This window comes from Pteropus alecto, unplaced genomic scaffold (genome assembly GCF_000325575.1).
Source record: "Pteropus alecto unplaced genomic scaffold, ASM32557v1 scaffold461, whole genome shotgun sequence".
NCBI classification, from domain to species: domain Eukaryota; kingdom Metazoa; phylum Chordata; class Mammalia; order Chiroptera; family Pteropodidae; genus Pteropus; species Pteropus alecto.
Window position 1 is genome coordinate 4,311,297 of NW_006431079.1, and position 21,612 is coordinate 4,332,908.

Here is a 21,612-nt window from a genome sequence, read left to right on the forward strand (position 1 = left end):
TCTGGATCATAGGATCCACCGGGGGTGACCATGCAAGCTGAGCTTGCAGAGTCAGACGAGGCCAGTTGATACAGGCCTGGCAGCCTGGCTCTAGAGTTGGGTTTGCCTTCTTAGAAGAATCTAAGGAGCCTGTAGAGGTTTCTGCCCAGGGGAGTGCATTTGGAAGATTAATCTCATTAATCCTTCCTGTTAAACCATTGCCTATTAAAAGCAGTAGGATTGAGGTAGGCATTTGTATGGTGAAAACTGCAGGCTAGCAGAATTTTAGATACCCAGGCATGTGTTAATGAACAGAGTAGATTTTTCTTCCACCCATTTTACAAATATTTGTTGAGAACTATCTAAATGCCCGTAGTGTGCCGGCAGTGGGCGTAAGGGAAGGAGTGAATTTACCAGATCTTTTCTCTTGATAAGCCTACAATGTAGGGATCCGCATTCCTAAATAAGAAATGATGCTACATTGTGCCAACTGTTGCCATAAACGTCTCACCAGAGTTCCATGGGAGCTGAGAGGAAGGTGCGCTTGGCCTGCCTGGGACACTGGCAAGGCTTCCAGGGAAAAACCATTCGATGGATTTGAAGGAAGAGCATCATTTTCTAGGTAGAGAAGCAGAGATAGGCATCTTGGGAAGATGATAAATCAAAATTTATTGAGAGTTATAAGTTTAAAGAAAATGTATATTTTCTTTTAAAACTAAACTCAATTTCATTGGCTTTTAGGTGGTGTTGACTAGTGTGCATGCTTTTGGATCCAAGCTTAACTTTTCAAATGTGGAATCCTAGGACTTCATTGGTAAGTTTGATGCCTTTTTACTAGATCATGCTTTGTTTTGAAAGAGAAGCCCAGGAAGGAGTGAGATAAGCTTTTTGGGCTTGAGAAGGTGGGCGTAAGATGTAAGGAAGGTGACCTGAGCAGCAGACCCATAGGAGCAAAAAATTCATCCAAAGGAGTCAAGGGCAAGAACTTTGGCAGGATCCGCTGGCATCTGATCGTTCTAGACCAGGGTCAGCAAACTTTTCTGAAAAGGGTGAAATGGTGAATACTTTTGGCTTCATAGGTAATGTGCTCTCGTCACAGCTACTCAATTCTACCACAATAGCGTGAAAACAGCCATAGATGATATGTAAACGATGGGTGTGGCTGTATTCCAGTAAAGCTTTATATACAGAACAGGTGGTGGGCTGGATTTGGTGTGTGGGCCATACTTTGTCCACTACTTTTCTAGACCCTGAATGCTGGGCTAAGACACTTGGACTTTGTCCCATAGGCAGTGAGAAACTATTGAAATTACTGTGGGCAAAGAAGTGAAATGGCAGGACTGATGTGTTAGAAACATTTACCTGATAGCTGGATAAGAGGCATGGGCCCTATTCAAAGGCAGCAGCAGCAATCCAGACATGAGGTCATGTGGTTAACAAATGGTTAAAATGAGACCACAGGACCAACAGAAGAGATATTGCAAAGCGAGAACCATAGGCTTTGCAGACTTCTTAGACTTTAAAGACAGGAGCCAAAGAAGATGAAAATTTAAACTTGGTAGTTCACTATGGTACCATTGACAGAAATGTGGATATTGAGTGTGGAAAAGGGTGGTTGATGCATCTGATTTTAGATAAACTAAATTCAAGATGACAGTGGTTCATTCACAGGAAATGTCCCATAGACAACTGGAAATGCAGGCCTAAAACCTGGAAGGGTACATCTGGAGATAAAGAACAGGAGCCATAGGATTAAATAAGTTCTTTCCATCATGAGTAGAGGCCTGAGCCTTGGAAAGTGTGCATAACTCTGGGATGGAAAGAAGGTGGAACAGAACCAGAGGCTAAGGGAGGAGAGAGTCCTCGGAAGGGAAGAGGACCAGGGAGAAGAAACCTGAAGGAAAGCTCCAAATTTGGGACAATGTGGTTGCAGAAATGTGATGCTGCCAGAGGGAAAGTGGAGAGGAGGCCAGGTTGCACAGGTCAGACATAAACAAGGAATAAAGAATCAGAGACATTAGTAAAGTAGACCACTCATAGAGAGTTCGGGTGGTAAAAGAAGGGAGATATGTAAGATCTAGTTTTTTGCGTGTCAAAATAACCTAATCGTTAGCTTTGAGGCAGGCAAAGCATGCTGTGACCAGTTCTCATTTCCTTCTCTGGAGGCAAACTGTGTTTGGGAGTTCGTGTGTACCTTGGGCTTGCGATTGTGTTCTTATATTCCCTTTGAGGTGTGGTGTTCATAACTCTGCCACAACTTGTACCACATAATCTAGCCCATGTTTGGACTCTTGCCATGAGACAAGATGTGATCTGTTGGGGAAATAGTTGCATTGCCTAAGCTGGAGGACCAAGAAATTAGCATAAAACTTTTTACTGCAGAGTCTGCCCAAGTATGGTAATTTGAAATAATTCCTCACGTCATTCTACTAGATATCAATTTGTGCTCTGAATATTTCAAGAATACATTCTTTGGTTTAAATTCTAAGTGGTTTTTAGCTTAGTTTGCGTGAATATAGCAGTTAAAGATAGCATGATACAAGCAACAGGTGTAACTGTTTTAGAGTCACCATTTATTGAACACTCACTATATACCAGGCGCAGTGCTGAGTGCTCTATAGCTATTATTTTATTTCATCTGTTCAACAGCCTGTGATACAGGAAATAGTACTCCCAGTCAGCAATAAGGAAATCAGGTCATAAAAAGGTTGACTAATGTGTCCAAGGTCACAAGGGATTTAAACCCAACTTTATCTGACCCTTGGTTTATGCTACTCCCTGTTTTCTCCCATCTGAGTCTGGAATTTCTTCTGCTTCCGCTGAAGGATGAGAGACAGATCGAGCTCTTCTGGTTAACTATTCAGAGACTCTAGTGGGTGTTTCCACTTCCTAGGAGTCTACTAAAAGGGTAGAAGTGTGGGATCTCTGGAAGAGACTAAGGCCAAATCTCAAAAACTTACTTTAACTGTTTCCCCAGATACAATCTTCCTTTAGTTGGAAAAGGTGGCAGCTTTGGGCTCGGAAGGGAAATAAATACCACTAGTAGGCACAACAGTCAGATTCCAGTCCTAGTTCTATGGCATTATAATCTATGTTCTGTTTAAATACTTGGTATTTCTCTCTGCTCACCTCCAACTTCAAGCTCTGAGGGCAGAGTTCTATTTTGTCTTGTTTACCTCCGTGCCCCCAGCATCTACATGGTATCTAGCAAATAGTATGTGCTCACTAAATATTCATTGCTTCTAATGAGTCAGGTGACTTGGGACAAGGTGCTTAATCACTGTGTGCCAGGCACTGCTCTCAGCACTGTGGTTCTAGTGGTGACACAGGACAAATGCTCTTAGGTAGATATCCTAGTAGAGGAGACAGACAACGTAGATGTATGAGCAATGCAGTAATGTAAGGCCAGGTGGGCATGATCATGCCGTGAAGTAAAATAAAGCGAGAGGAGGGGGTGGAGGGTGATGGGCTGATAGTTTATTTAGGGTCATAGGAAGTCCTCACCGAGAAAGGAAGCGAGACAGTGAGGCTGTTGGGGAAAAAATCATCATAATGTTCTTTGAGGTGATCATAGATATGTCAGCTGAGCCATCAACGCTTCATTTAAATTCTTTTGCATGGCCGTGGTTGCTGACACCCAACTAATTGCTCCCCTCACGTCTCTGACCGTGCTGATCACTCCCTTCCCTTCCTTGGTTGCGTTCACTCTCCTTGTCCGGCCTGCTCTCTCCTCCAACCTCAAAGACCTCGTCCTCTGTACTCTGCTTTGCTAGTTTTCTTTTCTTTGTCCTTAACTTAATAAGGCTTTGCTTGATCCCTTTTGTGTTGCCCTAAGTGTTCTCCCTGGGCGATCTCATCTACTTCTCACCTCTATCCAGAAGTCACCCAGATCTACATATCCGCCCGGAACCCCCTCCCACCCCTCACTCTTGGCTGCTGCCCCGCAGGCACCTCAGACTCATCCCTCTGCTGGTGACAAATGTGTCTCTCTGTGTGTTACCTGCCTTGGTGGGACTATAAGCCTTCAGTTTGTCTACCGTAGGAGGCATCCTTGGCTTTGTCCTTTTCCCTCAACTGTCACTGTCCATCAGTTACCACATACTGAAGAGCCCATCTTTCTAATTTGTCACCTAACTCTGCCCTCTGCATTCCTTCATTTAGGGACTCATCATATGGATTTTTTAAATCTTCTTCATTGGTCTTCCTTTGTCCATTTTTATCCTCCCTCATTCAGCCCCCTATGCCTATCAGCATGATGTTTCTAATTCACACATCTGATCATGATCAGACTTTCTTCCACTTAGAATCCTCCGAGGGTTCCTTATTGCTTCTAGAATAAAACCTAAGCCCCATCATCAGGCCTGTAATCCTTTCATAATCTGGCCTTTGGCCACCTTCCTCATTTCTCTTTTTCCCTAACCCACATTTCTATTTCAGCCCAACCTTCCAACAGCCATCACCTCTGGGTGCCTTTGCCAGAGCTCGGCCCTCTCCTGGGAATGACTGACCTCTGCTTCCCAGTTTGGTAACTCAGCTCAAGTTTCTACTCTTCTGAACACCTTCCTTCTCCACCCTGTATTCCTCTGTGACCTGGAGATGACCTTCCTCCTGGCTCCTAGAACGCCCTGCATTTCTTTCTCTCCCAAAGCACTTCTCAGCATAACTTGTTGATTTACTTACTATCTGTTACTCTCAGTAAACTGAGCTCCTTAAGGGTGGGGAAAAACACACACACACACACACACACACACACACACACACACACACACGTGTGCATGCACAGCGCCCTCCCCCCACCCCTCCCTCTCCCTTCCCTCTCTGTTCTTGGTGCCAGTACAGTGCACCTGGTTCAGGAAGTGTTTGTTGAAAGAGTGAGGATAGCAAAGTCTGTGTAGCCAAACAGTAGATTTATAACACGATCAAATGTATTTGAAATTCGAGGATCACTGGCCATTGAGTTTGGTAAGGCCACCCTCTTCTCAGTTTTTAGTGCGGCGTAGGTTGTCCTGGGCTTGGGTTTGTGGCTGCCTGTTGTGTTTCCCAGCATACTTAAGCCTTGGGAATAGGACTTCTCTATATTCTTTACCCTGACTTTTTAAAAAAAAAACTCCTGTTGTTGATGGGATAATAATAGCAATTCAAAACAAAAAATAATTCATCAAGAAATGCTCAGGAATGAGGTCCACTCAGCTTCATCATGGTGAATCCCAAATTTTCTAAATTAACCAAAATAATGATTCTTGCTAACTGCTGACAGCTTTTTCCCACAGGCCAGCTGAGAATGCTTTTCTGATTGGGGGATGAAGATAGCTAGTGGTCCTTTGTGGAGGTGCCCAAGGGCATCTTTATTTCCATTTGGAACCTTGTAAAGTTTCCAGCGATTCTCTGGCTCTGGCCCAAGGATGCCAGGTCCATGTCTGGATGCCACATGGGGGCTGGCACAGTGAGTGCGTCTAGGCAATAGCCAACACATGCTCATGTTTTCATTGGGGCCGTCAGTTTGATTCTTCTTGCATCTTCTTCACTTCCTAGTTCAGTCACAGAACTGGGATATTGTGCTGAGATGCAGCTTTTATTTGGGACTTCATGGTAATCTAGGAAGGCTTCCTAGCAGAAACCCTTCTTGACACAGAGGTGCCCTGCAAACACCTGGGACTACTTTCCTTGCCTAAAATACTTACGATGTCGCTTTCCCTTTCCGGGACTTTCCATAAACCATTCCCTCAGCATGGAATGCATTTTCCTTCTGGTTTCCTAGTTCATGCCTATTCACTCTTCAGATATTAGCTGATTTGCCTCTTCTTGGGAAGCCTTCCCCACCTCCTGGTAAGGTCTTATCATCCCCATTACCATTATCTTTATATACTGCTTAGCAATTGCTCACTGTGGGGCCGGCATTGACAGAGTGTTTGGTGGATAACCACTTAGTATTAGGGCCTCGGTAGGTGTTGGCTGAGGTAAGCGTTATCATTATTATCCCACAGATACCATTTGAGGAAACCGAAGCCCAGATCAACTGAAGACACAGGAACAGGGGTTCGCCCCCAGTGCCTGACTGGGTCGGTGTGCTCTCACCCATTCTTCCGGACTGCACAGATCCCTCTGCCGTGCACTCCGGCAGCCATCCTCCTGCTTATTCACGGCTCATCACAGAGGCCGTTTTATATCTGTTTGTATGGCTATAGCTTCATGAGTGTTTGACCTCTGCACTGGGCGACCCCCATAAACGCAAGGATGGCAGGCACCTGACCTCTAGGTGGGTGCTCAACAGAGTTGACTGACAGCCTGCCTGACCGCCCAGATAGCCACTCACTCACTCACTGTTCCTCCTTGCCCCCGGCATCACGAGAGTCTGGGCTGTGAACATAAAAGGGGCTCCCCAAGGCCCTCTGGGTTTTAGCCTGCACCCTCACCTCCTGTTTCCACGTCAGAGCCAACTGTCCCTTGGCAGAGTCTGTTCCTGTGCACAGTCCCTTAGTCCTTTTCCCTCACCTGCAAACCCTACCTCACCTGCAAACCCTACCTTGTAAGGAAGTTGACCCCTTTCTAATCCACAGAGCTCCCTTTGTAAGGAAGTTGACCCCTTTCTAATCCACAGAGCCAGCCCCCTTTCTCTGCTCTTCTGGACTGGCACACACTCTGGGGATGGCTCTAACCACCATGGTTGTCATGACCTGTGTGCCTGCCCTCCTAGGTTTTCTGGAGCTCCTCAGGACCAGCCCTGCTGTGGTCTTTGTGGCAGGGCAGTACCTTGTGTAGTCAGGGCTGAGGGGTCTACAGAAGGGGGTAAATTGGACAGAAGGTATTACCTTAAGAGAAGCTGGTTCATGGTATAGTTTGTGTGTGTTTGTACCTATGCTGGTAGGTGTGTACGGGTATGTGTGTAGGCGTTCGTGTGTTGCTCGATGTTTTACTTGTATAATTTATCCTTATACACATTATACACATTAGACTCCCTCTCTCGGGGGTCTAATGTGGGATTTGAATAATAGATATTTCATAGCTGTTGGCTAAATAAATATTTTCTCCTCTCCGAAGCCAAAGGCACCTCCCCTTTCCCCCACTGCCCACTGTGGTGCTTCTTCAGGCCCCTCTTCCCAGACCCTGTTCAGATCGCAGTGATGTGAGAGCCCCGTCCCCACTCCAGCAGGCAACTGCTCTGCTCAGGCCGACAGCCGGGAAGCTGAGTTCCCCAGGGACATGTCACAGGCCTCCAGGGCCCTTTAGGGCCAGGCTGGCTGAGCTCCCAGTGACTCACACTGGTTTTGAGCGGGCAAAATAAAAAAACAAAAATGGCTTCTGACCAAGTAGGGAAATTGGACATGGGCGGGCGGGCGCGGGGGAGTGGGAAGACGTTAGCCACGCCTTCGGTACATTTGCTAGCCACAAGCTGAGCTTGGCTTGAAGTGCAGATGGCCTCCCGAACGAGGACACCTATGAAAGGCACTGGTCACACTGGTCTCTGTGGGACCTCAACCCGCTTCAGAATGTCAGCTCTGTGACTGTTAGGGATGTGACTTAAGACAAACCTCCCAAGATCTCTAAGCCTCAGTTTCCTGACATAGTAAAATGGGATGGTGACATAGTAATGACCCTTATGAGGTTCTTGTGAGAGTGAAATGAAAACGTGCTTAGCACTGTACAGGGCATGTAGAAATCACCAAATACCTGTTATCACTGTCGTTTTTAAAAAGTTGTATTGTAAATAACAACTGTAAGAATTTGGACAAGATACAAAGTCTAAAATGCACTGTTAAGGGCTCTGAGGAATAAGTGAGATGGTATGTAAGAAAAGCACTTTGTGAATTGCAAATTATGTGCAGTACTATTAGTAGTACAGATATATCTGTTGTTGTTTTGGTTTTGGGAAAAAAGGAGCACAATTTTATGAGGTTGAGTCTAAGTTTGTTGTTTTTGTTTTGAAGGGAGATTTGTCAGAGAGGCCTTTATGGGAATCTTGCCCAGAGGCTGTGTGACCCACATTGGTGATCCTTGGCACCAAATGCCTGCATAATACCTGGCATGAAAGAGCATTTCTGTGATTGCTTTTAATATTTTAAATGTTTTACGATAAACATTTAATACATAGTAGTATAGTAAGTTTTCTTATAGGTTCATTGACAGTAAATTGTGGGAATTACCTCTGGACCTGAGAAATCCTCACTCTTAGAATCTCGTGCCTAGTATAACTGCATAAATTTAAACAATTTATTCAGAATCGAATATAGACAACTATCATTATTTTCTCAATGTTAGAAATATTTTCTTACTGTCAATAATTTGACTCTCCTGTGTTTATCTCCATTCCATACTATGTCCCTGCCTTCTCCCATCCTTCCGAAAATAAAATTGAACAGAAATTACCCATTTAAAAAAACGTAGATACTTTCTAGCAGAGGTCGAAAACTCTCTTCTCATTGGCTGCATCTGGCCTGCAGATGTATTTTGTTCAGTGCTTACAATGTTTTAAAACTTTTTAATTAGTGGCTAACGTTTAAAAATTGGTGGTTATTGCCTAGAAATCCAGATTTCCAGCTCTTCATGAAAAATTGAAGGTCTGGCAGCATTGGGTCCATCTTCCTTCACGGCAGTGTAGAAGAGTGGCAGCCCTCCTTGGGGACTTGTCTTGGGTTTGCTCAGCCCTGCCCACCTGCTGCACCTTTACCTGACCTGTAGGTATTTAAGTCTGTAGTCTCTGCTAAACGTAAGGAGCACCTCTTAGACACTGTGTATCAATTTAGAATTATTTTCATTAGCAACTTTGATCATGGATAGGAAGGTTCTCTCACTTGCTAAGCTGTCATTTTTACACACCCGGAGTGGCTAGTGTTTTATGTAGCCTCTTTTGGATTTAGTAGAGTCACGTTCTCTCTCCCTGTGGGAAATTTCTCACAAAAATTTCTCATTAACGATTTTTAAGAAGTCTTCAGCAAGAATGTTGGATAATGCAGGATATAAAATTTGATTGCCTCTTTGAAAACAGGTGAACTGCTTTAAATCAATAATTTATGACATTATAAAGACACTTAGTCCTTTCTGTTAGCCATCTCGTTGAAATGGTTATAATTTGGCAGAATTCTTGTTGAAGTAGGTGAGGACTTTGAGATTCTCGGTACTGGATACCATGCCCACAACAGTGTTTTCTCAGGCAAGCCCTTGTCCCCTTCTAGCCAGTGGGTGCACAAGGGACTGGTGGCCGTATGCGGAGATGGGAGAGGAGGTGCTGCATCCCACAATGGTTACTTTCAGGGAGTCCTTGTAAACCCTGCAATTTAAAAAAATTATTATTATCCTCTGAGCTTTTACTTTTTTGTCATCATGAAAGAGTATACACTTGTAACAAATTCAAACCCTGAAGTGCTTTAATATAAAGGAAGAAGGTCTTCTCTGACACCCCTCCCACTCCCAACCTGCCCCAAAGATAGGCACTTTTGAGACTTTGTTGGGTACAGTGCTAGACATTTTCATTTGCTTGTGTCCCCGCCCCCAACCCTACCCTCCTTTACCCTCACCCCTAACTTTCTCGTTTTTACTTTTGTTTTGTGAAAATCGAATCTATGCATACTGTTCTGCAGCTTTCCTTTTTACAGCCTACTTCCAGTTATTATAGTTATGGTTACCTTACGTCTTCATGTTCATATGTACAGATAAATGTGCCTTATAATTTTTAACAGTTGTTCTCCGTGGTATGGATGCATTTTAAGTTTACTTACTCATTCCTGTATTGGTAGACAACCAGGTGGATCATCGTTTCTGATCTTTTGCCATGGCAACCATCGCTGCAGTGGAAATTGTTGCACACACCGGCGAACTTTTGCATTAGATTTTCTACAATATAGATACCCAGAATGTGGGACTTTTGGCTTGAATAGTTTGCCATTTAAAATTAGAATCAATATTGCCTAACTGCCCTCTAAAAAAATTGTGCCAATTCATGCTTCTCCTAAGAGTATACAATTATAGCTCCAATAACCTAGTTTTTGCTTTAACATGTGTAAGGAAAAGAAACTTTAAAAACTAACAAATATTCCATCAAAATGACACATTTGTCTTAGAAAAGCATTCAAAATTCTTAAGTCTATAGATTTAATTAAATGATTTTCATACCTTGATTTTGGTGATGATTATCATCCTGTAAGGTGATAAAAATGTTCCCCAACTACTGTGACAAGTTTAATTATTGAATACTTATCTAAGGATGGTAGTTGTACCAGGTAGCCTTTGGAAGGCCAAACCACTGCTTCCTTTTTCATGGCTCTCCCAGGGCTGCATGGTCCTTCCCACCAAGGCTCGGTTAGCATTTAAATGGACTGCAGCAGGGAGTGCCAGGCCTTAGGCCCAAGAGACTTGAAGAGGCGGAGGTGGCAGGTGATGTAGTGAGGTACCTGAGGATTCCCACACCCCCTCCTTACATCCAAATGCCGGGTTGTTCACAGGTGTATTTTCTCATAGCATCCCTACGACCTCCCTGTGAAGCAGGCACTTCCCTCTCTCCCCTATTTATATCTGGGGACACTTGGGCTCAAAGAAGGTCTGCCTTATTGAGTGCCGTACAGCTGATAAGTGACAGTGCATTAGACACACAGGTCTTCTGATTTCAACGGTAGTGGAGTCAGACCCCTGTGAGGCTTTCTGCAGGCAACACACCATGGAAGCTTCCTTTACTGAGCTGAGGATGGAGAAAGGAAAGGGAAGTGACATTCTCAGACTTCCTGTGGCCACTTTTGTCCATAGCTTTCTCCTGGGAGTGTTGACATTTATGGTCATGTTTTAAAACATTCCATTAGCATTTGGGAAGGCTCTGTGAATTCTTGATGAGGGGCCTTAACTGATCACATGTGGTTGAGACTGCTGATCCGGAATATAAATCTTTCTTAGGAAGGTCAGATCTTGGGAGATGGTCAGCTTACTGCCTGCTAACAGCATGTGAAATTTTGAATTCCATCTTCTCCAGAGGCCTCCTCTCTGCCTCTCTGACCTGGTGTCTGGCTTTTGCTAACATATTACCTTGTATTGGCCAAAGCTGTTTAGCACTAACCTCACCTCTGAGCCTGCAGGTAGATTTTGCTGTCCTCCCTGGATGCCTCCAGCTTCATTAGACCTAGGCAGGGTGTTCTGCTCTAGTGAAAACAAGAATCTGCGGGATAGACCCAGTTCAAATCCTGGTCTCATCACTTTAACTAGCAGCATGAACCCTTGGCTGTTAACCTCACCTCTCTGAAACTCAGTGTCCCCTTCTACAAAATAGGGATATTAATTCTATCATAGCGGCATTTTGAGGAATATATGAATTAAGATTTGAAAGATGCCTTTCAGATATTCAGCACAGAATTGACACTTTATAAATGTAAGTCTTCTCTCATTTTCCTGCTGTAGAGAGAAGCTTCTCTTCTGGAGATGCCCCAAACTGGTGGCTGCTGGCTGGGGATCCAGGAGTCAGGGGAATACCATCTGAGATGTCACACTGTATACTTTCAGGAGCTCACTATTTGATAGGAGAGCCCAATTAGCAGAGATGGCATAATGTGTGAAATAATAAAAATCAATTAATAGAGGGAAGATTAATTAACCCTCCAGGTAGGATAGGGTGGAAGATGTCATCAAGCAAGTAAGATATTGAAGGTTGAATAGGAGCTTGACAGAGATTGTGTGTGTGTGTGTGTGTGTGTGTGTGTAAGCTTGACAGAAATTATATATATGTATATATGTATGTATGTATGTATGTATATACATATATAATTAATAGGCAACTTTATCCATTAGTAATAAAGTTACATTGTTTTTCTGTGTATACAGTAACTTCTCTTGACTCTTACCACTACACCGATGTATTCAAATTCATCCTCTCTTTTCTCTTTCCTTTTGCCCCTCTTTCTGCCTTTCCTTCTGCCTACCCTCTCTTAAGATACTCAGCCACTAAAAATTTCTTAAAGAATTTCTTTATGCTTTAGTAAATTCTCAGAGTATGATGTTACTCCATTCTGCTAAGTTTTTTACAAGAGCTTTGGTGCAGCAAATTTTTTCCATTCCTTTTTTCTGCAGTATGAGTAAGTTCTTTTGCTTTCTCGGCAGTGAACAAACTACCAGCCATTTGATGTTTACTGCTTCAGTCCTATATACCAGGGCCATGTGTCATCCCGTTTAGTTGCTAAACAACTTCATAAAACAGGGACTGTTAATTCTTCCCAACAAGTGAGGAAACTAAGGCTTAGAGAGATGAGAGAGGTTAATATACTGAATATTACACAAGTAGTGGGGGACCAGTTCAACTCTGGAGTTCTTGCCCCTATTCCCTGCTGCCTTGCCCAGGCTCTTGCACACAGTAGGTGGGTAGAAGCATCTGTCTGAAGGAATGAGAGACCTGCCACATACCAGTCAGTTCAGTTCATTCTGCTAGTTTTGTAAGCCACTTGGGAGGTGACAGCACTTTTCACTTAGCTTCTTACCTATAAATGGGGCCCCAGAATCACGCAGCAGTAATAATAGATGAAAAACACCATTTCCCATTCCTTTCACTTTCATTTCTAAAGTACATGTAAGCAGATAGGTTAGACTGGTAAAATGTTATTTATTGCTTCTTCTCTGCCCTTCTCAAGGACAGCCTGAGGAAGTGTGGGTGCAGGGCTCCAAGAGCCTGGCCTGGGCATCGGACATTTATGTTCCAGCTTCAGTTCTGCTGCTAACGCCTCGGTCACAGTGGGTAAATCACACCCCTCTGCAGAACCACGTTTCCTCAGTGCAGTTTGGGGCTCGGTTGGTCTCTAAAGACCCTGCTCACCGTATGAACTCATATCATAGAGTGAGGTTGTACAGTGTGCTGGAAGGAATGTAGGCACCAGCGCTGCGAAGACCTGGTTTTGAATCCTGGCTCTAGTCTCCCAGGCTCTGTGACCCTGGGCAGATCACCTAACCTCTCTGATACTCATTGTCTGCATCTGTAAGGGATGGCAGATAGGCCCTGCTTCCAGGAGCACGCTCAGGAGTCTATGTAAATAAGGGCAGCTTCCTTCCCTCTGTCTCCGACTCCTGAGTGCTTTGGTTTTAGACTGCAGTGAAACCCGAAACAGCTTCATCTGGTGCAATGTTCATTACACCTTGCAACACTGTAAGATTTCTCGAAGCTCTTTTGTGTTGTTAAGAAAACCCTCAAAGGAAGGTAACTTTCTACCCCATTGAGCTTTATTAGTGCTTCAGTGACGGCACCTTATTTTTTCCACCCTTTTCCCACTTGCAGACAGCAGCTGCAGCGTGAGTCAGTTTGCACGTATATAATTTCTTTTGAGCGTCTTTGCTGAGAGAATTTCATTCATTTAGCAAATGTTTGCCATGCCCAGGCCTTATGTTAGGAGGTGGGATGCAGAGAAGAATAGACTTACAGTACCTGCCCTCAAGGAACTCACAAGGAGGAAAGGTACAAATAGACCGAGGTGACATATGGGCTTGTGCCGTCATCAAGGCATGCAATAAATAGGGTTCTGTGGGAAAAGGGAGGACTAAGTGGCTCTCTCCTGGGGAGTCGGGAGGGACCTCATAAACAAGAGGTGACTTCTGAGCAAGTCTTAAGAGATGAGTAGGAGTCTACGCTGCAGAAATCCAGGCAGAGCATTCCAGACAGGAGGAGCCACAGGGCGCAGGCCAGAGCCCTGGGAGAGGTGACACCTGGGTGCATGTTGGGAGCTGGAGCCCAGAGGTGGAGGAGCTGAGTTGCCAGGTTCTGGTAACCATCCTTACAACTGAGACCCCAGACCTTTCTCCTGACCCCCTACTTACATACTCACTGCCCACTCAACATCCACACTTTGATGTTTAATGGACATCCCAGACCTAACATAACTAAATAGAAGTCTTCATTTTTTTTTCTCTTACAAAGAAAAAAAGGGGCGAAAACATAACCCTGATCTTCTCCAGTCTTCCTCATACAATGCGGCACCACCACTTATCTGGTTACTCAGGCCTGAAATGTAGGCATCATATTTGATCCTGCTCCTTCCCTAACTCCTCACATCGTCTGTTTGCCACTCTTGACAGCTGTTCCCTCAGAGTATATCTTGAAAGCCATCATACTCCCTGTCTTCGTCCGGATGTCCTCCATCTCTCAGCAGGTTCCCCTGCTTCCACTCTGGCCCCACTGCTATCAGTCTGCCACACAGTCAGGCAGAGTGACCTTTTAAAAAGTAAGATCGTGTCATTCTCCTTAGAACTCTCCGATGGCTTCCTAGCATTCTTAGAATAGCATCTAAACTCCTTGATATTATCCTGCCAGCCCCTCCTACTTCTCTGGTCTCATCTCTTCACATGCTCCACTTTGCTCACTCCATTCCAGCCATCGTGTCTTTCTTGCTGTTCCTCTTTGTTGCCTTGAGGCCTTTGCACTTACTGTTCTCTGCCGGGATCACTCTTCCCCATCTTTGCCTGGCTCACCTTCGCTCCATTCTGGTCTCTGTTTAAGAGGTCTCTCACCTGTCTAAAAAAGTACTACCCCACCCTTTACCCCATCATTCTGTCCTCTTACCCTGCTTTATTTTTCTTCATTAGCACCCATCACTACTTGCCTTTACATTATATATTTATTTGCCTTCTTTATTGTTCGTCTTACCCTAGACAAACAATTTACTAGAATATAAATCCTTGAGGGTGGGTCCTTGTCTTACCTGTTTGATTTACCACTCTATCTTCAGGGCCTAAAACAGGAGTCTGGCACACAGCAGGATATCAACACATTAGATAGGCGAACAAAAAAATGAATGAATTCATGCAAGTTAAGACTTTGGTGTTTATTCTGTAGGCAATGCAAATCTAGTAGACACCTCTGAGGAGGTGAGTGACGTGGTCAGCACTTTTATTTTAGAAAGCCAGCTGGTGGCAGTATGGGGGCTGGACTGTAGGAGGAGGCAGCAGAACTAGTAAGAGGCAGTTAAAATGGTCCAGGAAATTGATACTGAGCCCTATGTAGATCTGTGGGGATGGAAAAGAGGGGACTGATGACAGGATATAATGATCTTTGAGTATCTCTGGTTCCTATTGGGGGAACTTGGTATAGCAATTCCTTTATATGAAAAACAAGAGGGGGTGAGCTAGTCTGGGAAAAGGCTGGCAATACTCCATGGTGTTTTTCTCCCCAAGCAAATGTCAGCCCCGGATTGCATGTCCTATCAAATGGTGCTAGCTCTTTGAGGAGTGACTCTGCTGCTCTATAGATGCCCCATTTGCTTTTCAGCAAGAATGTACTCAAGATGGTGGTATCAGTGAGTCTGATTCTCCTTCCTGCAAATGGTCCTTTGATCTTACACACTGCAAACCATACTAAGTCAATGGTTCTTTCTCGCAATGGGTACATTTCTCCATATTTAACTCCAAAGGAGAATTGTACTAATAAATTCTCCTTTTTATAAGAATGCCTAGGCTGCCCAAGTTCCGGGCTAGGTTTGCTGATAACTTGAGGGTTCAGCATCTCCCTTACCACAAACGTGCACAGTAACTCTTATTCTCTCTCCGGTATCAGGGAGTCAGACTGACGGTGGGAACACATTCCTAGCTCAGGCATAGCCATGCTGTCTGGTGTTGCCTCTTGAGAACTTTCTTCTTCAGCTTGGATTATTCCTTCCTCCAAAAATCTCTAATACTCTCCAAGTTTTAGTGAAAGGCCTTTAATCTCCAAGTAAACACTTTCTTACCTAGCTTGCTGAGGTTTCCCTTCTCTGTCACTCACCAGAAGTATGCCATCCCAAGCCTTGGTCCAAAGTTCCTCATCCTGTTTGCCGCGCCCTGTGAAGTGAAATGCTGTACCATCTGTAGAGCCAGATGCCCACCTCCCACATCTCCCGCTCTCTTCCAAAGGTCCGGATGTCGCCAGGATAACATTAATAGCTACACTATAGAGCTTCCTGTGTGCCAGGTACTATGTTAAGCACTTCACACACATTCTTTCTAATCCTTACCACCCTGCAGGAGAGAGTTTCATTATTTTATTTTATTTTATTTTACTGCCATTAAGGAAGCTGAGGCTTGGCAGTGCTGTGGAGTTTAATAGTTAAGACCATGGACTTGGAGTTAAACAGACCCAAGTAACTTGGGCATGCTAACTTAATCCTTTTAACCTTCTTTTTTCAAATCTAGAAAATGGAGATAATATAGAGAGGGTCCATAGGGTTGTTGTGAAAATTAAATGAAAGTTATTTCATAAGTGCATAAGTACTTGTTTGCTAGACTTTGTGCTGTCAGTAATAATAGCTCATCATAGATACTGTAGTCATCATCATCATCATCTTCATCCCAAGGCTACATGGCTACTATGTAGGTGCAGCCAGGATGCCTAAGACTTTCTAGTCCCTGTTTGCTCTCTTGGTCTTTTCTGGTTGTGCCATTTGTTCATATGACAAATACTCACAAGCCCAACATTTTTCATGAGACATTTTCCCGGAAGCCTGCCCAAGGATCCCAGCTGAGAAATTCAGATCCAGAAGGTTAGCTTATGTGCTCTTTTCTCATCCTGTCGCTCCTTATTCACTGCCATGAAGAGTTTTCTGTTTCTGTAGTATATTGTATTTGAAGGTTGTTGGGCCATCCTGGTAGCATTTGGAAATACCTGTTTGATTGATACTATTTGCCATTTTCATTTCTTTCTCATATTTGAGATGCGTATTCACACACTAGAACTAGCCTGGCCATTTTGATGAGACCGATTTGATGATTTGCACATAAATTCAAGCCATAGCCTGCATCTATCAACAGACCTGAGAGGCTTTTTTGGCCCCAAATATCAGACTCATAGTAATTTCATTGTGATATATAGATTATAAAGGTGCATAAGCTTAGCTTCAGCAGAGTTTTGTGTTCTAAATTCAGGTAAATGTAAATGTCTACTTTTCAATTAAAAATGTTTTGAAATCTCAGTCTTAAAAAGTATGCATTTTTTCCTTTTTAAAAAAATTCCAGTTTTCAAGGTATGGGTATGGGAAAAGGCAGATTGCAAACACCTTTACTCCCCATTCTTCTAACTTGCTTGTAGACCTCTCCTTGGAACCTGTCCAGCAAACTGTGGAATAAGCCCGCTATTTCTAACAGTGACAGGAACATGGGTGTCATTGCCAGTGGCCACGCCCCCCCCACCCCGCGCCTGTCTTTGGGGCTCCTCAGAAAGACAGGAATGAGCCTTCCGTAAAGGAGGCTCCCAAATTCTTCCTCCTGCTCTGGCTGTAGTGCCATTTTCCTCTGTAGACAGATGCGTCGCTTGGATTTTGGGCACAGGAACTGAATCCATCATATATTAGATCATTTAATATAAAGCTCTTTCTGATGCATAGTTTTTCCTCTAAAATTTTTCTTTTTTTCTTTTCCTAAATTATAAAAGCAACAGATGCTCACTTCAAAGCCAGGATTAGAACTCTTCACGCCTGGCTTGGAATTCCAGCTCTATCAACTTGTTAGGTGTGTGGGCTTGGGATAAACACTCACCCTCTCTGAGCCTTGATTCTTCTCATTGTACAAGAGAGGGAATGATCTCACTTCATAACACTGCTGTGAAGATCGGGGTAGCTTAGTACATAGACTGCTCTTCTAGATAGTTGGCATGGATTTGTTCACTCGGCGAATATGTATTGAGCACCTATGAGCCAGCCACCATTCTAGTTGCACTGAAAACACTCGAGAACAAGACAGAGATCTCTGCTCTCATGATGCTCACATTCTAATCAGAGGAGACACAAAGAAACAAGGTCATTTTAGAAATAGAAATTAGAACCCCCGGGTGGGGTGCGGGTCATAGGAAGGGCTACTGTAGTTTGGATGGACAGAGGAGACCTCTTGGAGGGAGGCCCCATGCTTTGTGGCTCACAGGTCCCAAGTTTTCAAGGACACTCCTGCTTTTAACAGTTGTGCCCCTCTAAATATAGGTGACAACTTTGAGTTAGGAAAATCTGACCACATAGCGTATATTAGTTCTCTTTTGGGTGGTACTTGTTCACGAATTAGCTCTCCTTCAGAGGTTGAGCTCCTGGGGCTGGGAACCACGTCGCAGGGCCTTTTGAAGGCCTCCCGGTGAGCATGGGTTAGCACTCCTCTCAGACCACTCAGCCAGTGGAGCTGACACTGAATGAAGAGCCTCCATGTCGAGAGGGAAGGTGATTAGTTTTTAGCCGGAGCCCATTTTGTTTCAGTGCTGCTTTGAGCATTCCGGTTTCTAAGGAGCTGGAAGTAATTTCTCTCTCAGTGAGACTGTGGCACACTGCAATCTCCTAATTCTCTGCATGCAGTTTTTTAAGGGTTCTTTGAGGCCACATGAAAGCTGGGCAGCCAGTGTGGTCCCAACTTGTGCACCGGCATTTGAGCCACAGAGCAGTGAGCTTGACACTGATGCCAACCCCATTGCCCCTTGTAGGGTATAGTATGGATTTTTAAATGGCCATTTCAGCCTGCTGCGTTGGGCAACAGTGACCCAAACCGATTAATGAGGGAGGCCGTTGAGCAGAGGGGCAGGCTAGGCTGCCTCTGACTCACCTGTCATGTCCATAGCTGACCTACTTTTGTTTGACCTTGATTTATTCAGTGCATTTAAAGACACTGTCGTGAATGCACTTCTGCTATCTGATTTAAATCCAACATGTGACAGCTCAGGATCTTAAACACACACATGACCCAGGCAGATGGATGGATGGATGGATGGGTGGTTAGTTTTTCACTTACTTCTGAATTGTTATTTGATCACAAGGAAAGGGCTTAATTTCAAGAACACGGAGCAATTATTTGAGACTAGATACGATGCCAAAGCAGCAGGCCTTGATTCCTTTCTACAGGGCAGCTTAATCAGGAAATGGCCTAGATGGCCGCCTTTCAAGTAGGTCCTTGCAGTAGCTTGGCAACTGGCACAGGGTCATAATTGGAAGAATTTGGCTCGGAGTGTCTGTGGGTGTTTACAGTGCACTATAGGGCAGGGCTTTTTTTTATTTATAGAGTATTGTGAGCAACAAGCAGCAGAAGGCTGAAAAGCCACTAAATCTCAATTTATTTTTAACAAATTCCATTTTTCTCCTCATCCCAGAAGGAGAACTGAGTTATTAAAAAAACAGTAAAAAATACATCATTGCAAAGCATGCCATATCTAATTATGGGGTTGCCATCATCAGCCTGCAGCCACACATTTTAAGGGCTTTGTAAATCAACCATCCATTCAATCTGTGAACTTATATGACTCCTATTCTTCATTTGGATGTAGAGCGAAATTATTGGCAAGTGAGTGCTGATCAGAAAAAGCTCTACACTGTCTAAATTAGGAGATGAGAGATATAAATATAGAATAGTGTACTTATGTTCCCGAAGGGAGATAAAATCATTCTTCATTGTCCATTATACTTAGCTATCCAAGCATGCATTCCATAGCACTAAATATCCACTTTAGGGTTGTTCGCTCATCGCAATGGTGGCTCTGTGCCACACAAAGGAGCTGTATTGTGACATCTCACTGAGCCCAACCCTGAGTGATTATTACCCACATACTCCTGAAAAGAAAGGAATCCAGTGCTTTTGGCCTGTGTCCTCATAGTGCATTAGATCTAGACAAGACTTCAGAGACCCTCTAGTTCAAGTACATCTTATTACAGGTGGGGAAGCTGAGGCCCAGGGAGGACAATGGCTTGCCCAGGTCCCCATAGTGAGTCAGGGCAGAGTTGAGCTAGGGCCGTGGTCTCTGTGCTGTTCTTTGACAGTGCCCTGCTGTGCCAAGTTTGGAGCCAGTCAATTAAATAGTTCTGATTTCTACTCTTGAGCGTTCACAGCCTCAGACAGACAGGCATCAAGACAGTCGAATAATAACTATATGCATAAGTAGACCAAGTTATTTGTGTACAACAAACCGGCTAGTTGAGTGGAGATGGTGAAAGTGGGGAATTTGGGTATCTGTGTATCTATCTGGATACCAAGGGAAAGGTGAAATCAGTTGTTCTCTGACCCACCTGGGAAAAGCGTTATAAATACCGTAATGTTTGTAATGGAAAAAGATGCAGCACATTTGCTGAGCGTTGGGGGAGGGAAAATATGGTGCAGCACTGGGTACCAGTGAAGGTAAATATTGCAGTTTTGGAAGAACCTTGAAAGCAGACCATAGAGGAGATGTCATGGGAGTCCCAAAGGGAGTGAGGACTGGGGCACAGGCCAGGTCAGGTGAGCTATGTGGAATGCTCTGTCCTATACTGGGATAGCATGCAGGCGCTGTTTCTAGTTCTCCGGCCCCAGGTAGAAAAACAGTAACTGATTGTGGTGGTCTTTTTTCTGACCCTCGGTATTCGTCTTTGTTCAGCACTCTGGGCAGCCAATATTAATGGAGTAGAGCTGGCATGGGAGCTGGAACCTGTCTCTTTCTTGGACCAATGCCTGGCACAGTGCCTGGGCTAGAGTGAACTCTCTGTGTTAGTTCTCTCCTCAGGCTGGGCGCAGGCAGAGGGAGTGAGAGAAACCTTTATGAGGAAGAATGCTGTGAAAGCTTCTGGAAAAGTCACCCCTTGGCAATGCTGGAGGCCAACGTTTTTGGAGGATGTGAGGAGGCCGGGTGGGGGGTGATTTGGGCCTAAATTAAGACTGTCACAGTTAGCACCAAGATAATCAAGCAGGAGAGGAGAGATTGCAGGGAGGAAGAAGCAGTGGGAGCTAGCTACAGACAGCCAGCCAACTGAGGGTGAAGGACAGTGACAGGATGGGACATGAACCTACTACCATGGAGGAGGTTCGTGGTGGAGAGGGAGGAATCAGGGCTGCCAGATCCAGCAGCTCGGGAGCCCAGGTTACTCAGGCGGGGGTCTTTGGGTTACTGAGTAAATTTTCTCTGAGAAAAGATGGCCTGTCCTCCTTCCCAGTGAGTTCCTAGCCATCCTGGACAGTGGTTAATGTGTTGCCAGGCGTTTCCAGGTGGCAAAGAATGAAATCAGTGCATAGAATGTTTTCAGTGCCATCCCCTTAATTTTTTTTTCTTAATCTTTTGGTACCTCTAGCCACTTACCTGCTGTTGAGTTCTCAGAGTTCAGAATATATATTAGAAGTTAACAATACTTGGAAAATAACTTGGGCTTTAGTTTGAGAATTATATATTTTTTCCTTGGTTTCTGTATTTGTACTGTAGTCTCAATGAAGTCTAATAACATTTTGGTTGATAAAATAGTTTCTAGCTAAAATTTTTTTTTTTTTTTTACTTTTATACCTTATAAAGGTAATAATATTCATGACGGAGGGTACCTCCTGAGTGTCCTTCTGAATCAACTTTCACTGTGTGAAGCACCTTCTTCCCTTTCTCTCTCCTGTTTCCTGCTCCAGGCTGTCTCCTCTTGTCCCTGCATACCTCATGTGTGCAGCTGGGCCCAGGAGACGAAGTACCCAGGTCAGGGGGTTGTGCCAGTAAGAGGTTCAGTGGTAAGAACATTGAAACCTTCACCTGAGAGGAGGTTGGGAAGTCGAACTGAAAAGACCCCCAGCCTTCCCGTCCACTGCCTGTGGAGTTGGCAGACCTGATCACTTCGTAGTTTGTGTCCCCAGATGACAGTGGCATTAGTAATTGATGCTGTCTTTAAATTCTCCAAACTAAGAAAATGTTGGAAGTTTGGCCACAGCCCTATCATTTCACACTTTCTCTGAATTACTTTGCCAGGCACC

General features: G+C 44.3%; 1 protein-coding gene across 7 annotated transcripts in view; it reads left to right on the forward strand.

Annotated features, from left to right (window-relative positions):
• ARNTL (aryl hydrocarbon receptor nuclear translocator like) overlaps nt 1-21,612 on the forward strand; it is a 100,334-nt gene that overhangs the window by 27,958 nt on the left and 50,764 nt on the right. For 6 of the 7 annotated variants that reach the window (XM_006905653.3, XM_006905651.3, XM_006905655.3 and 3 more), the window contains one exon: nt 721-793. The exons of the other annotated variant lie outside the window; for it this stretch is intronic. The gene's annotated coding sequence lies outside the window, so the exon portion shown is untranslated. The remainder of the gene's footprint in view (nt 1-720; nt 794-21,612) is intronic. 7 annotated transcript variants of the gene reach the window in all.